The 18,443-nt window shown below is 43.9% G+C and overlaps 1 protein-coding gene across 1 annotated transcript in view; it reads right to left on the minus strand.

The window, feature by feature from the left end:
* Positions 1 to 8,318, minus strand: part of LOC143275968 (protein O-mannosyl-transferase 1-like) — a 58,722-nt gene extending 50,404 nt beyond the window's left edge. Inside the window, exon 1 of the mRNA XM_076580328.1 lies at positions 8,242 to 8,318. The gene's annotated coding sequence lies outside the window, so the exon portion shown is untranslated. The remainder of the gene's footprint in view (positions 1 to 8,241) is intronic.
* Between the last annotated feature and the right edge of the window lie 10,125 nt (positions 8,319 to 18,443).

An 18,443-nucleotide genomic window follows, 5' to 3' on the forward strand; every position in this document is an offset into this window, starting at 1 on the left:
TGAACCAAGAACAGTGGTAATGTTTTCAGCCACACCAAGACAGCGCGGTGACAGCCCCTTTAACAGTCAATACAGCAATCAATACAACAAACCTATCTGACTACTGCCAGCCTTCCTCTGCTGCTTATACTCCCTGAAAGATTTTCTCTCTTTTTTTTTCTTTTTTTTCTCTCCTTTCTTTCTTTCTTCCCTTTTTCTTTGTGCGTGTGAGTGTGTGCGTGTGTTTTACTTTTTTTCTTCTTCTCTCCCTTCTAATTTTCTTTGTTTAAATCAATGCTAAATTAAGTACGGCATTTTCTCCCATTAGTGTCTTCCCGGGCTCAGTCGGAGGCTCAGTGCCGGGAGACGAAGCATGCCAACTGTTGTGGCTTCCTGCACACTGTTTTAAGTTCACAGATTCAATGAATGGCACTGTCTTCTGTCTGGGATCGGATACATCACCCTCACACAAGGTACAGCTCATGGGGGCTTTTTTGGGGGGAGGGTGTGGGGGCGGGTGGTGGGGGCAGGGAGAGGTTACATGTGACTGTGGTTTGTTTTCTTGTGTGTGTTTTGTTTTGAACGATCGCTTTCTTTCTTTCTTTGTTTTCCGTCTCTCATTCTTTCTCACCAGCTGTCCGGTGTGTGTGTGTGTGTGTGTGTGTGTGTGTGTGTGTGTGTGTGTGTGTGTGTGTGTGTGTGTGTGTGTGTGTGTGTGTGTGTGTGTGTGTGAGAATGCATCATGCATGTGTGTGCACCTGTCTGAATGAAGGCTGACTTTATCATTCACATGTGGGACTAATCTGATTGAAATCATCTTTGTGTTCTGTTTTGTTTTATGATCTGAATATTATTTCTATTCTCTAACACGTATATCATTATCTTAAAATTATCCTGATAGGGGTTGCTGGCTTAAGCCAATAAAGTCACTGAGCATTCTCCTGCTGTCTGTTTTCTCTTCTCTCTCAGCTGAATCTCCTCTCCTTTCTGTTTCTGTCCACTCTCTCTCTCTCTTCGGTCTCCACTGTTCTTTTCCTTTCCCTCCCTCTCTTTCTGTCCATCTCTTCCCCATGTCCATAACTTTCTCAGTTCTGTCTCTGCTGGAATCTTTTCTTCTCCCCACTTTCCTTTCTGTTTTACATGCTCCTCAATCTCTGTTGTTCCTCTTTTCCCTCTGTCCATCTTTTCTCTTTGTCTCTGCTATAGGTTCTTATATCACAGATTGACATAAGTTTACATTTGGGCCAACAGCAAACTGAGAGCTGTATTATCAATGGTTTCTCCCGTCAATGGGAAACCATTTACAGCTTAGCCTTTTGTGAAGGACTATGACTCTCAAACTAGGAGCCAAAATTGCACTGGCTCTTAGTGCTGCAACCTTGTGGGCTAGTTGGCCTTTGGGAACCATCCCAACGCCGACTGTCCTAAAAACCCTCTTGGCCGAGAGAGTGGGTATGTACTTGGGCAAGACACTCTCCACTATAAACAAATTCTAGCCCAAATAGTCGGAACAGCAGTTGCCTCCTCTGCTGTTCTGATGGTCATAGTCGGACACGACTGACTATCATGTACAGGTTCACTCTCTCTCTTGGTGTGAATGTGGTTTTTTTTCCTCCATTATTTTTTTACAATGTTGATGATGATTATTATTATCATTATTCGTCGTAGTAGTAGTATTTACAAAATTTATTATTGTTGTGTCGTTATCGTTATTGTTGTTTGTGATGTCACAAGGACAGATTGGAGGAATGCCTAAAATATTTATCCTTGAGAAATAAAGTTTTTGAATCTCTCTCTCTCTGTGTCTCTGTCTCTCCCTCTCTCAGTGTCTGAAAACCTTCAAACAGCAGTTACTCTCACACCTCATGTAGTCATGTCAAAGGCATTCTCATTCAGTTTTCATGCCTTCTTATAATATGCCTTCCGTCTATCCTCTGTCTGTTCTGACATGCCTGCCAGTCTTTCTGCCTGTCTGTTTCTCCCTCTCTGACTGCTTTTTTCTGATCTTTAATTTTTTTTTTTTTTTTTCACATATGACTTCTGTCTGTCTTCTATCCTCTGTCTGTTCTGACCTGCCTGCCAGTCTTGCTGCCTGTCTGTTTCTCTCTCTCTCTGACTGACTGCTATATTCTGATCTTTTTTAAATTATTTTTTTTCACATATGACTTCTGTCTGTCTTCTATCCTCTGTCTGTTCTGACATGCCTGCCAGTCTTGCTGCCTGTCTGTTTCTCCCTCTCTCTGCTATATTCTGATCTTAAAATTTTTTTTTTTCCACATATGACTTCTGTCTGTCTTCTATCCTCTGTCTGTTCTGACATGCCTGCCAGTCTTTCTGCATGTCTGTTTCTCTCTCTCTCTGTGCTATATTCTGATTCTTCTTTTTTTTTCAAATATTTTTTTTTCTCCCAAACCGATCTTATCACAGCATGCTCATGTCTTTATCATTTACTGGTCTAATATTGTGTTGGGTGGACCTGACACAGGGTCTGGATGACAACAAAATAAGCACACCAGTGGTTATCATCCTAGGAAATATAGAACTGTGTCCGCTCTCTCTCTAGCTTGCTCTTTCTCTGTGTTTCTGTCTCTTTCTTTCTCTCTTTTTTTCCATCCTGTCTACAAGCATGCGTCTGTTCACTAAAATTATATTCTGCCCCAAAAGCTGCTTTAATATAGATTTAACTGCAATTATGCTTATACATCTGTGTTCACCATGACTCTACTTTCTGTTTAATACTGCAAGTTCCAAGCACACACAGAAATGCATACAGACTCTTCTATTTAACAGTACAAGTTCTATGCACACACAGAAGTACAGACTCTACTAACTATTTACCAGTACAAGTTCCAAGCATACACAGACATACATACAGACTCTACTAACTACCTAACAGTACAAGTTCTAAGCACACACATAAATGTATACATGATTATGAAGGCATGCATGTCAACATGTCGTGTAGTATTCAACAGCACTTCCTTTCTCTCTAATTCTCAACCTTCTCTCTTGAACCCTTTCTCAGATAAACAAATCTGTTTGTTCTTCTTCTCCCTGTCTGCACTCCCACACTTTAAAAAAAGTGACTCTGTTCCCATTCGATCAATTTCTTGCTTTTAATACTGCTGCTGAATCTTCTCTCTTGTTGGCAGATGTGGTGTAGCGTGTATGGATTTGTCCGAATGCAGTGACGCCTCCTTGAGCTACTGAAACTGAAACTGAAACTGCTTTCTGTCCAGCTATCCAGCTGTCATTCCGTCTGTCTTTTTGTCCCATCTCTCGCTTCTCGTGAGCATTAATCATTATTTATTTATTTATTTTATTTTATTTTATTTTTACATTTATTTGCTTATTTATCATCATTGTTGTCTTATTTATTTATTTATTTTATTTATTTATTTTATTTTCATTATTATTATTATTTATTTATTTATTTATTTTTTTAAAAATTATATTATTATTTATTATTTTATTTTTTTTTTTTTTAATTTTATTTATTTTTTCTCAAAGCCTGACAATGCGCGTTGGGTTATGCTGCTGGTCAGGCATCTGCTTGGCAGATGTGGTGTAGCGTATATGGATTTGTCCGAATGCAGTGACGCCTCCTTGAGCTCCTGTGACTGAAACTGATTAATCATCATCATCTTCACTACCATAACAACAACAACAACAACAATAACAAAGGACATTTCTATTGCACTTGCATTTACCTGTGAAGAGAGACAACAATAATAACAAAGAACATTTCTATTGCACTTGCATTTACCTGTGAAGAGAGATGTTCATTGACCAGACAACAATTTTCAATTATTTGTGTAGCATTCTCATGCTTCAACCTGTTAAACAGGTTCATTTCATTCAGCTGTGACTGTTTCATCTCCTTTTTATTCTCATTTATTGCCTTTCTGACAGTTATCTGTCTGTCCACCTTCCTGGTGTCGTCTTGTTTGTCCCTCTCTGTTCATCTGTATCTCTGTCTGTCTGTCCCTCTCTGTTTATCTATATATGTGTGTCTGTCTGCCTGTCTTTTATTTTTATGTTATTTCATTTTATTATTATTATTTTTTTATTTATTTATTTATTTATTTATTTTCTCAAGACCTGACTAAGCGTGTTGGGTTACGCTGCAGTGGTGTAGCGTATATGGATTTGTCCGAATGCAGTGACGCCTCCTTGAGCTACTGATACTGATTGTCTTGTCTGTTTATATGTATCTGTCTTATTTGTCCCTTTGAATGTCCCTCTCTGTCTGTTTACCTCTGTATGTCTGTATCTCTATGTCTGCCCCTCTCTATCTGTTTATCTATCTGTGTGTATTTCAGTCTATCTTGTCTGTTCCTCTCTGTTTAACTATTTGTGTGTCTGTATAGATCTCTGTCTGTCTGTCTGCCCCTCTCTGTTTATTTCTCTCTGTGTCTGTATTTCTGTCTGTTCCTCTCTGTTTATCTATCTGTGTCTGTATATCTGTCTTGTCTGTCCCTGTTTATCTGTGTGTCTCTATCTCTCATTCTCTGTCTGTCCCTCTCTGTCTATCTATCTGTGTGTCTGTAATTATCTATCTTGTCTGTCCCTCTATGTTTATGTGTGTCTGTTTCTCCGTCTTATCTGTTCCTGCCTGTCTGTTAATCTATGTGTGTCTGCATATTTTGTCTGTCTAAATGTATCTGTTTATATGTGTGTTTGTATCTCTGTCTGTCTTGTCCATCCCTGTCTGTCTGTTTACCTATGTGTCTGTATTCTGTCTGGTCTATCCATGTATTTATCTGTGTGTCTGTATCTCTGTCATGTCTGTCTGTTTACCTATGTGTCTGTATCTATTATGTCTGGTCTATCCATCTGTTTGTCTATGTTTAAATCTATCTGTGTGTCTGTACCCCTCTATCCACCTAAATGACTGCAATAAATATTTTCAAGTGTGTGTTTGTGTTCCCAGGAAACTGATGACTTTATTGTTACTCAGGGTGAGGGCTGGAGGAAAAAAACCCAAACAACAACAACAACAAAAAACAACAACCAAAAAACACTACCAGTGTTTGTCTACTATCCTTCAAATATAAAAGAATTTTGTCTTGTCTCCTCTCAATCTCTGCTTCTCTTTGTCTCTCTGATAAAAATAAAATAAAGTAAAATTAAAAAAAAGAAGAAAAGAAACAGAAAAAAAGGGACATGTATGAAGATGCCTAATGATCTGAGGTAGGTTGGGGCCAAAATGAAAATTTGACAAAATCATTATTTACAGATTGTCTCCTCTCTTTGTAGAAATCTTTATTTCAAAATGACATTTAACAATTTATAAACATCATGCACAGAAGAAGGACATACTTAAACTCCAAGGCTTAAATCAATCTCTCTATCATGCGCATGCTCTGACACATGCATGCACAGACAGACATACACATGAAACACACACACACACACACACACACACACACACAAGCACAGACATCCCCCCACACCTTTGTCACGATCAACGGGGATATTGATTCCGTTTACAAGTTCAGCAACAGTTTTAGCATATGTACCTGCAGGTTCCAGGTACGTCATGTATGCTACTTTGTGTGACAGAAATAGCAGATGACATCAATGAATCACACACACACAAATATGAAAACACACAGTGTCAAACAAGGACAGCAGCTGTAGTAGTATCACTGCTGGAAGTTGACTTTTTTTTTTTTAATGCCAGTGAAGAAAACAATGAATTCAACCAGATCAACTGACTCACTGGCACATGAATAATAAAACAGTGACTGCCATTACAAAATCGGCAATTCCTAAAAGTAAAAGACTGTTTCAAACAGTCAAGACAAAGGGATAGGTCTATGTATGTGGTTCTTGAGACATATAGATGCTGAAAATGCAACCAATACTGTCATTTTAATTCTTCATGCCCTTTTTCTTTGTTTATACATTGTAGCACAGGATTTGTTTGTTTGTTTCTTTGTTTTGTGTTTGTGTGGGTGTTTTTTTGTTGTTTTTTTTACACACATGTAATCAGTTCCCCACTACACATCTGAGTTGGTTACACACAAATAAACTCAACCATGCGTACAAACACACATCCCACGCACATGCATTCATATGCACCCACATGCTCAAACTAATGCACACATGTAAATCATGCATGCGCACACATACACACATCACATACATACACACACGGACAGGTCTTCACACAGCAGGCAATAAAGTATACTTTCCTCTTAATTGAATTTTCTTGTGTTTACTTATTCTGTAATACTAATACCTGCTCCAAAGAAAATAGAATTATCTGAAGCAAGAAGACAATGCAGCAACAACACAACATCATGTGACATTCACAGAGCAAACATCTGTCGAGATGTGGAGATAGATTGCTGGGTGTGCCGTTTATAAAAAAACAAAACAAAAAAAACAACAACACATCTGTTCAGTGTGAGCAAAGACAATGTACACACACATGTGCACACTCATGCACACAATTGCCGCACACAAGCATGGATAAATGTGCTCTGTGAATGTCAGTTGCTTCAAACTGTTCGATTCAGAGGCTTTGACTTTTGTTCAGAACGGTGGTGATGCAACTGCTCTAAAACAAACCACATTATGACGAATCTAGATGCAAGTCACATTTTAAAGGTTCCAAATGAAAATGTGTGTGTGTGTGTGTGTGTGTGTGAGAGAGAGAGGGAGAGACACAGAGAGAGAGAGAGAGAGAGAGAGAGAGAGAGAGAGAGAGAGAGAGAGAGAGAGAGAGAGATAGGGAGAGAGAGAGAAAAAGAGTGTGTCTGTGCATGCATGCGCATGTGTAAGTGATTGTTTGCATGCTGAAATAAAATCTCTCTCTCTCTCTCTCTCTCTCTCTCTCTCTCACACACACACACACACACAGGCACACACACACACACACACACACATGCATGCATGCTTGTATGCTGATAACTTGCATGCTCCCCCCAAAAGCAAGCAAGCACACATATTTCATTGATAAACATAAGTTTGGCAAGTTCAGGAAATGATAGCAACAATGTACATTTAAGTCTCATTAGTCTATTTCCATCCTAACAAAAAACAACAAAAATCTGGTTCAAAATAAAAGTGGGAATATGGCTGCATAAATGGCACAGTAAAAATGGGTAACACATGGGTGTTTGTGGGAGGTGCAGACCCCAAATTCTCCCCCACCCTCTTTTTTTTATATATAATTTTTTACCTGTTTCATTTTATTTTATTTTTCATTCATGGGCATGATGTTAATCAATACTGACGTGAGCTTTTAGGCATACTTTCACCTGCTATTAATGAAGACTCCCAAAGCATAACTATGATATATATCCACACCAAAATATGTAAGATTTATTTACTAAAACAGTTACAAAATTCTTGAACAAGAGCATAAACAATTTCCTTAATGGTTTTTGTTGATTGTCATTGTCTTCATCAGTGAATCAGAAAATTATATAAAACTAAAAGGAACAATGCACCGATCCATAACCCTGTTTTTTTCCTTGCATACCAATGAAACTGTTTAGAAAAAGTAATGAATGTATATACATTTGACCTAAACTGGCAGATAAGATGAAACTGAAATTATTAGCAGTACAACAATAAAAGTTTAAAACATCAAAGTACACACACAACATTATACTTATTTACTTAAAATTCCAGGACAATAAATCAAAATATTATACTATATTCACTTTGTGTGTGTGTGTGTGTGTGTGTGTACACACGTGTATGTGTGTGTGCACATACATGCATATGTGTGTGTGTGTGTGTGTGCACGTGCGCATGCGTGTGTGTGTGTGTGTGTTTGTGTGTGTGAGTATGTGTGTGGCTGTGTGTGTGTGTGTGTGTGTGTGTCTGTGTGTGCACGCACGTGCATGTGTGTGTGTGTTTGTTTGTGTGTGTGTGAGTGGCTCTCTCAGTGTGTGTGTGTGTGTGTGTGTGTGTGTGTGTGTGTGTGTGTGTGTGTGTCTGTGCGCGTGTGCATGTGTGTGCGCACGCACGTGTGTGTATGCAGTCAAGTCATCATGTTCAAAACAATTAAAGATACAGCATTCACTTGGTAACATAATATAGAATAAAATATAATTATAAAGTTCCAATTATTCTTCAATTATTTCAACAGACTGTGTTCCAGTGTCATATTTTGGCACAGTTACTTGTGAAAGTAATATTGTACAGAACTCCTTCAATCCAACAGTGTTTCCTGACTAACAAATCCATAGTCTTATAATAATACTTAGAAACACAAACAATGGCTGTTAACCAATAACTAACCCGTTCTGCAGCGTCAAACCAGTAGACGAGTACAACAAGGCGATCTTGCGGCGTCAATCAATGATGCTATCTTCTGCTCTTTGTCAGGGGAGTTAACGCGCACTAACAACTTGTTCTCTGCAAGGGAGTTATTATTTTCTTCATGTGATGTACTTTTCAGGACCATACTTTACAGATATTTTCATCCATTAATAATGTAATATCAGTAATCGTATAAAAAGATATATAAAAAGATGCTTTTATTTTTTATCACTTTGAGCTGGCTTGATATACATTGCACATTTGATACTCATGTAACAAAAGTATCCCTTCTTTGGCAAAAAATCTGAAAAGAAGAAAATGACTGAAATCCATCTCCTGTTTCACCCGCACGTGATGCTGGTTTGTCGATACTGTCGCCAGGAGCAACAACGGCAGATAGCAGCGGCATCTGGGACCAAGACTATCTGTCGTACGTATGTTTTAAAGATTGTTTTTATTTAGTTTACACCAGTTATGTTGGACTTGGAGACCAGTTACCAAAATACATATATGTACACGAATCGATTATGAGTACTGATAACAGACCTGTACGTGAATGTCTATTTTTTGACTGGATAAATCGTATGTTTATAAATGGGATCATGTGGTTTTGCTGAAGACTTTCCCGGGCCAACAGCGTAATCCATTCCACAGTGTATGTTGTGTGTTGACGACTTCAAGTTGACTGTTGAACCTTGAATAGCCACAATCGACATGCTAATTTATGTTCTACTTTAACTTGTGAGGCAACTGTATTTTCCCTTGGTGGTAGGGGAAAAAGTCCATCAGTGTCAATTTTTAATCATGCACACTTTATATTTATTTCATTTTGAAGAGAGAGAGAGAGAGAGAGAGAGAGAGAGAGAGAGAGAGAGATGTGTGTGTGGGGGGGGGGGGGCGGGGGGGGGGGGGGGGTATGAAAAAAGGGGAGGGGTGGATTGAGAGGGGAACAAAGAATCAATATGCAGCAAAGCAACCTATATATATATATATATATATATATATATATATATATACATACATACATATACACATACACACACACAAACATGGAACCTAAGAACAGTTAGGAGAGATCCAATTCAAGAATGACGTAGATAAGTCTGACGTATATATCACTCATCATCAGTCTCAAATTGCCTTACATGTGCAGTTTCATTGCATTGACGTATATTGCCCTTGCACTCTCTCTCTCTGTCTCTCTGTCTTTCTGAATCTGACTGTCTGTCTCTCTCTCACTCCCTCCTCCTCCACCCCCCCCTCCCCCACCCCCTCTCGCTCTCAGTCCCATTCATTTTGTGTTTGGTGTCAGGCTGGAACTAAAATTGATGATGATGATGATTGATGATGTTTCTGATGCAACAACAAAATAATAATAATAATAATAATAATAATGATTATAATAACATTAATGATAATAACAACAATAGTAAAATGGCCACTTATAAACTGTTCTATACCTCCTCTGCTCAGGGACTGAAGAGTGTTAACAATTAACATATATGTATGGGGAGAAAATATTACAAAAATGAACACCATGGGGTACTGTAATCAAGATTTACAAACAAGACTTGTTGTTCTTCTTCTGCGTTCATGGGATGCAGTGTTCATGTTCACTTGTATGTACACTAGTGGCCTATTATATGTATGACCATTTTTACCCCGCCATGTATGCAGCCATACTCCGCTTTCGGGGTGTGCATGCTGGGTATGTTCTTGTTTTCATAACCCACTGAACGCTGACATGGATTTCTGGATCTTTAATGTTCGTATTTGATCTTCTGCTTGCATATACACACAAAGGGGGTTCAGGTACAAGCAGGTCTGCACATATGTTGACCTGGAAGATTGGGAAAATCTCCACCCTGCTTTACCCACCTGGTGCCGTTACCAAGATACGAACCCAGGACCCTCTAGATTGAAAGTGCAATGCTTTAACCACTTGCATGGCTATTGCACCCATCACAAACAAGACAAATTTAGTGTGTCAATAACAAAGCATACGCGCGCGCACACACACACACACACACACACACATGCGCGCACGCACACATGCCACCCTACATGCCAACACCTAGAGATCTGTGAAAGTGGCAGGTTTGTACAGATTTGTTTTGAGGCCATGCAGATTGAACTGAGATTTTATTTTACACTGTATGGCAAATCTGTTCGGGAAATATATTCCAGGTGACAGGACCAAGCCATGAAAAGGCATGCTGTCCTTGTAATTATTTATTTTATTTTATTTTATTTTTACAGTAAGGGATACAGAGTACAATTATGTTAATCAGCAGATGATCACCCCAGATTAAAAGAAATAATTATGGTTTGTAACATTTCAAATCAAACATGAACTAAGTATATTACTTTAAGCATGTTATAAGTTTGAAAAGAGATCCATGGAGGACACCATGGTCTCTGAGTTGTGCAAACACTTCTGGCAATTTCTGATTCTGGATGTAAAGCTGCTGGATAATAACAGTAATAATAATATTTTATTTTTATATAGCGCTATAATACAAGCATTAGCAAGCTCTAAGTGCTTTACAATCCAATACCTAAAGTGAAACAGGAAAGCATACAGAAAATAGCAGAAACAAAAAACAGAATCATTAATATTAGAAAAACACAATGCATAAAATTCACAAAGTAGCATACTGTCAATACTACAACTGTTACATTCCATAAGAAGTGCTGGAGTTAGCAAAAGGAATCCACACGCCCACAGGCCCAGAAGAAATATCAGCTGGAGTACAGAAGAAATGCAATCTGAGCAACACACCAAAACACACATCCAGGAAGTGTGGATGACTCACAACCCTGTGGTCCCAGTCTGGCTATTTGAGCCCATAGCACACTCAACTCTGGGTGGTCTCTTCAGGGTGGTTCCTGGTCATTCATCGGTGGGAAGTGTCCTTTCCTGTGTTCCCGTGGCGCAGTGGTTAAAACCACGAGGCAACGCCGGAGGACAGGAGCGAGTCAGTCAGGGTTCTCACAGGCCCCAGCCCCAGGGTGGGGTGGGGATGGAGAAAGTCGTCGACACTGAGGTCGTGGGTTTGCCTGTAAACCCATAGTAAGAGCCAGCGAGGACACCCCTCGAACTGCCAGCCAGGACTCCCCCACGACAACAACCAGGACAGGGCGTGTGACTGATGCTGTGTGGGGCCCGGGTTCCCCTGGCTGAACCAGGGGGCCTAACGGTCGTACACAGACATTAGTCATCCAGAGTGCACCCCCCCTATTGTGGATCATCGCCACTGGGACAAAAAAGACATCGCGAGGACCAGCCTCGGACCGACAACCAGGACTCCACCACCCGAACACAGCCAGGACACAGCACAGACCACGGACATCACCGGCGGCCAGCACACAACAAGGACTCTCCTCGAGCAAGACCACAGGACCAACGCCTTGACTACACCACACCCCCTTGGGAAAGACCACAGCTACGAACAACTTGACCCTGAGGGCGTAAAGCCGATAGGTCGTTAAACTCCACTCTACCATCAACTCTGGGTGTAGGAGCTGGCTGCAGTCTGAGAAATCCTATCTCTAATGGGGTTTGACCACACAACCTCACAGTCACCAGTCCATGATGCTAATCACTTTGCCATGGTAGCTGCTGGCAGTATAATCACATCCATTTAGTTTTATATGTGCACTGTGTGAGGTATGTTCCAAGTCCAAAAGACTATGTTAGTCTTGAAATAAATGCCAATCTGAGGGGATTTTTTTTCTGTTGTTTTTCCTGTGTGCCTACTTCAAATGAATGGTGTGTGTGTGTGTGTGTGTGTGTGTGTGTGTGTGTGTGTGTGTACCTGTAAGAAACAAATGTTCTGGTCTCATTCTGATTTTGTATTCATTGTTTTCATTTTTGATGTCATCATCTTCATCCTTTCATCATCATCCTTAACAATGTCACTGGTGGAGGTATGCCTACTGCAGCAACCAGATGTTTTGTTGTTGGTAGTAGTTGTGGTGGTATTAGTGGTATCATGGTTGATACTGGTTACAATACCAGTTGGGATTTTGATGGAAGAATCTGTATTCTTTGGCATGCCTGCTGCAGTAACCAGCTGTTGTTGTTGTCGGTAGTAGTGGTATTGGTGGTGGTGGTATCATGCTTGATATTAGTTACGATGTAAGTTGGGGTGTTGATGGAAGAATCTGTATTCTTTTTTTATTATTTGTTTGACCTTTCTTCCATACAAGCTGAGCATAATGATGATCTCCCGCCACTTTCCTGCATGGAGGAATGGATTTCTCTTGTGGAGATGATACAGCAGTCTGTATTCTGTGTTCAGGTTATGCCAGCATGGGAAGGAGCAGAGCAGGCGAGCACCGACACACGCGTTGCCCCCAGCCACACATTGCCAGCCAGCATGGAACCGGCCAAACCAAAGAAAAAAGCTTCCGTCATGCCGTCCAGAACCTCCTCTCATGCGGTAGTAAGCAAAGCGCCGTGTAAAGCAGCTACGTCCAGTCGCACAGGTATTGTTGTTGATCACCTTGACGACCAACCGGCTGGTTCAGGATCAGGTCGGTTGAAGAAATCAGGATCTCCATGCACTTCAACTTCGGTTGAAAGGCCATTGATGTCTGGCTGTAAGCCGCAGCCAGCGCAGCAGAGTTACGGATCTTGGCGGCCAGCGCACCGTGTGAATCTTGCTGAGACAGCAGAACCACAGTCCATTTCGGCGCCTGATGATGAAACTTTTGCCACTGCTCGCTCCCAGGATGCTGTTCAAGAGCCCCACATACCTCAGCACCAGTCGCAGTTCAGCAGCAGGCGTTTACCAGATGACACACCAGTTACAAGGAGCAACACAAGCATTACAAGGATCCCCATTCACACCACAGTGCGTCAGAGTGGTCAGCTCTCCCAAGCTGCTGTACAATCACAGCACAGGCGGTCTGTGGTAGATTCCAGACTGCCTGGTTTAAACCCTGGACATGCTCAGAAAGGTCCTGGTCAAGCACCTCCTCATGGCACAGACAGCCACACCCAGAGGAACTCCCGTCAAGAACCGCACTCTCAGGTCAAGAGACTCGCCCAAAGGGGGCCCTCTGCAGGATCATCACGCCACTCAGACAACAGATCTGCACTGAGAGAACCCTGTCAAGGCCCCACACCCCATGCAGAAAGACCAACCCAAAGGGGGCCCTCTGCAGGATCATCACACCACTCAGACAACAGATCTGCACTGAGAGAACCCTGTCAAGGCCCCACACCCCATGCAGAAAGACCAACCCAAAGGGGGCCCTCTGCAGGATCATCATGCCACTCAGACAACAGATCTGCACTAAGAGAACCTTGTCAAGGCCCCACACCCCATGCAGAAAGACCAACCCAAAGGGGGCCCTCTGCAGGATCATCACACCACTCAGACAACAGATCTGCACTGAGAGAACCCTGTCAAGGCCCCACACCCCATGCAGAAAGACCAACCCAAAGGGGGCCCTCTGCAGGATCATCATGCCACTCAGACAACAGATCTGCACTAAGAGAACCTTATCAAGGCCCCACACCCCATGCAGAGAGACCCACTCAGAATGGGCCCTCTACAGATTCATTACTTTACTCTGAAAACAGATCTGTACCAAAAGAACCCTGTCGAGGCCCACCATCTCAGTCAGAGAGACCCACACAGAATGGGCCCTCTGCAGGATCATCACTTTACTCAGACAACAGATCTGCACCAAGAGATTCCTGTCGAGGCCCCCCATCTCAGTCAGAGCGACCCACACAGAAGGGGCCCTCTGCAGGATCATCACTTTACTCAGACAACAGATCTGCACCAAGAGAACCCTGTCAAGGCCCCCCATCTCAGCCAGAGCGACCCACACAGAAGGGGCCTAATGCAGGATCATCACTTTACTCAGACAGCAGATGTGTACTAAGAGACCCCTGTCAAGGCCCCACACCCCATAAAGAGAGACCCGCCCAGAATGTGCCCTCTGCAGGATCATCACTTTACTCAGAAAACAGATCTACGCTAAGAGAACCCTGTCAAGGCCCCCTGTATCAATCAGAGAGACCCACACAGAAGGGGCCCTCTGCAGGATCATCACTTTACTCGGAAAACAAATCTGCACTAAGAGAACCCTGTCAAGGGCCCCCATCTCAATCAGACACAGTACCCGACCAGAATGGGCCCTGTGCAGGATCATCACTTTACTCAGAAAACAGATCTGCACCAAGAGAACCCTGTCAAGGCCCCCCATCTCAATCAGAGAGACTCACACAGAAAGGGCCCTCTGCAGGATCATCGCTTTACTCAGAAAACAGATCTGCATCAAGAGAACCCTGTCAAGGCCCCCCACCTCAATCAGAGAAGCCCACACAGAAAGGGCCCTCTGCAGGATCATCGCTTTACTCAGAAAACCGATCTGCACCAAGAGAACCCTGTCAAGGCCCCCCATCTCAGTCAGAGAGACCCACACAGAAGGGGCCCTCTGCAGGATCATCCCTTTACTCGGACAAGAAATATGTGCTGAAGGATGTCGGTCAAGGACGCTCCCTTGACACAGATAGCAGACTTGCACAGAAGAGCAGCTGTAAAGCGATCCAGCCTCACTCAATGAGGCCCTCACAGATGGGGCTCTGTCCTGGATCATCACTTCACTCAGACAATAAATCTTTTCAGAACGGCCCATGTCTAGGACCCCCACTTCAGACAGAGAGCAGACCTGGCCACGAGGGGCCCTGCCAAGGATCCAACTTCCACACGGATAGCGGAGCTACTCACAAGGGGCACCATCAAGGACAGCAACTGGACCTGGACAACAGATCTGCACAGAAAGACACCTGCCAAGGCCCCCCACCTTACCCTGAAAGACTCCTGGAGAAGGGGCCCAATCGGGGATCATCACTTCACTTAAACAGTCAGTCTACACAGGGTGGCCCATGTCAAGAACTTTTGTTTCACACAGATAACAGACATAGTCAGAAGGACCTCTATAGAGGACCCCCAGCTTACACAGATGACATGTTTCCTCAGAAGGGGCCCGGTGAAGGATCACCTTTGTACACAGACAAGAGAACTTCCCAGAACCCCTGTCAAGGAAGCTCACCCCACACAAATAACAGACCCACACAGAAGGGGCCCCATCAAGGGGCACCACTTCACCCAGATGATAGATATGCACAGAAGGACCTCCTTCAAGGACCCCCATCTCAAACTGCCTACAGATCTGCACAGAAGGGCCCTTGCCAAGGATCATCATTGCACACAGATCACAGATCTTCTCAGAAGGGGCCTTGCCAAGGATCACTTCTGAACCCAGACACAAGACTTGTACAGAAGGACCCCTGCCAAGAGCCCCCACCTCCCACAGACAGCAGACTGCCCCAGGTTGGTGCCATCCCCAGACCTCCCCTACCACCACCAGTCCTGAGATGTGGGCCAGACGTGGGGTCCCGACCCAGACCCTCTGCGCCTCCTCACCACAAAGCAGGCCCGAACCCCAGCTACCGACCACCGCTTCTGTTGTACAACAGAATGCCTCCGGCCAGCTCAGGGCCCCCAACACTGCCCACTTCACACGTTGGATCATCTCAAACCGGCGCTAATCCTCGACCAGCGCTTCTCTCTGGGCAGGGAATGTTTCCCTCAGGTCCCAGCACCCACCAGCCTCCCCCCTCAGACAGCGCCCCGGGTGTGTCTGGAGCCAGTCCCCGCCAGTCGTCTCAGGACCGTCCAGCACCTCAGGCAGGTGTGAATCAGGCGCCTTCATCCCAGGCTGAAGCGTCGCAGGCAGCAACATGCACCGTGTCTCAGGCAGACGCTCGACGTGCCCCACACTCCCAGTCAGGAGAGGGAGTGAGTCAGGCAGTGAGCGTTTACCGGCCTATACCCCGATCCCATCAAACAGCCCTTCAGGGGTGCAGTGCCCCCAGACCTCCATCCCAGTCTGGTCACAGGATGGGTCTGGCAGGCAGTGTGTGCAGACCCCAGCTTCCCTCCCTCAGAGGACCTCACAGTCTCGGACCCTTTGCTCAGTCAGACGGTGCAGGGGGTCAGCCAGGGCCCAACAGTGTTCGTCTGTGCCGACCGGGAAACCCGCTGCCCAACAACAGACTCCCTCCCCCACCCCACACTTCTCTCCGACCAGGGCTGGAACACAACCCCAGGCTGCCCCCCCAAGGTCAAGGCCATGCCCCCAGAGGGCAGCCTCTGTCCACTCCCCTGCCAACCCAGACTGGATCTGTACTTGGGCTGCCGCCACATGGAGTTGTGCGTCTGTCAGAATTGATCCGGAGACCACCACCACCACTCCTCAGGCCCTGCATGCCAGGTCCTCTGGGTCCTCTGCTGAGGATTCCCCCAGGGCTGCAGGGCATACTGCCCCACCCCTACTCCCTGGCCACTCCGCCCCGCCCCCGCCTGCCCCTTCCCAGCCCTAATGACAAGGCCCCTGCGCCCGCCACAATCACCAGGCAGCACACCAATGGTCCTGGTCATCTTCTTCAACAGCCTCTTGCAAACTCAGCAAGCATGCAGAAAGATGAAAGGTCATCGCAAAGCCTGGCTCAGAAGTCTTTAGCTTCTGACGGATGTAATTTTCCGTCCAATCCATTCATGGGCCTTAGCATCAAAGGCAACTGGTGCACCGTTCCTAAAGAGCATGGACATGGAGATAAAGATGAAAGAACTTACATCCAGCTGGAACCCAGCTTAAAAATGGCGTTTGCTTTTGATGTGGAAAACCCAGTCAGGTGGACGATCAGCCCAGACCGACTGACAAGCTGTTCCATCGACATGTCAGACACCCTGTCAGCCAAGACGGACAGGACCGATACAGACTCGAACCCTAGGGACACCCCAGTGTCGTGGGAATCGTCAAGCACCATGAGGAAACTCCCGGTGGCTGGCTGCACCGGCATGTGCTTCTGCCGCAAGTTCAACACCATGTACGCCAGGGACGACCAGGAGAGCAACATCGTCAGCGACTCCGCCAGCTCCAAAGATGGATTCTGGGATGCGGAGTCGGTGGAGAGCCACCCAAGCACAGAGCGTGGTTCCAGGGGTTGTGATCTTCGTGGGGTCCCGCAAGGGTTAAATGCAGCGAGGGGCCCGGAGCGGGGTTGTGGTTTCACGTGTCACTGCCCGACGTGCTCCCCGGCTGACTACCCAGAGAGGGCGTGCAGGAAGAGGCTTCGGGAGGACTCCCCTCTGGCCGACCTGGACCTGGACTGGGAGGAAAGGTATGTCCAGATTCCACTAGATACAATTATTAAACCATTGCATTAAAGGAAACAGAACAAGAGAGGCAAGGCCTTCAAGACTCACTTGTGATAAATTAAGTCCCCTAGCATTCATTACAGAGTAATTTCCCTTTTACTATCCGCACCAAAACTTTTGCAAAATAAATAAAAATTCCATGCTTAGCAAAAGAAGTTCCTGTTTGAACAAAAAATGATAATAATGACTCCTCTTGTTGTTGGGTCAGAATAAGAGGTCAAAGTGCCAAGTTTAGAGAATACAAAAAATATAAATATAACAGTAAATGCAGTTTGCATATAATTAGGCTTCTTTTTTTATTATTTTTTTGTGCCCATCCCAGAGGTGCAATATTGTTTTAAACAAGATGACTGGAAAGAACTGAATTTTTCCTATTTTTATGCCAAATTTGGTGTCAACTGACAAAGCATTTGCAGAGAAAATGTCAATGTTAAAGTTTATCACGGACACACAGACACACAGACACACGGACACACACACACACACACACACAGACAACCGAACACTGGGTTAAAACATAGACTCACTTTGTTTACACAAGTGAGTCAAAAAGCACAGAAACCAATCAAAGGAGCAAATAAACAAAAAAAAAGTCAGCCTTGCCATTGTGGGTTTTTTGTTTGTTTGTTTTTTTAGCATGAACTGTAATTGATACTTTTAAAGTGTTTCCAAGAAGTGTTCTTTATTATTGTTGGATTACAAAGTAACATAATCCTCATCTGGTTGGATTTATCACTGTGATTCAGAGGAAATAGAATTGAAACATTTTATGGCAGTTTAATCACACATTCAGAAAACTGACGTAAAAGCTTCCACCTCATTTCAAGAGAAGAATTGGAGCTATTTCTATCAGTAATAGTTGTTTAAAAACAGTCCGTTCAAGGTTCCTGTTATGCTGCAAAAACACAGTGTCAAAGGGACATTATCAAACTTGGG

This window comes from Babylonia areolata, chromosome 31, assembly GCF_041734735.1.
Source record: "Babylonia areolata isolate BAREFJ2019XMU chromosome 31, ASM4173473v1, whole genome shotgun sequence".
In the NCBI taxonomy this organism is placed as follows: Eukaryota; Metazoa; Mollusca; class Gastropoda; order Neogastropoda; family Buccinidae; genus Babylonia; species Babylonia areolata.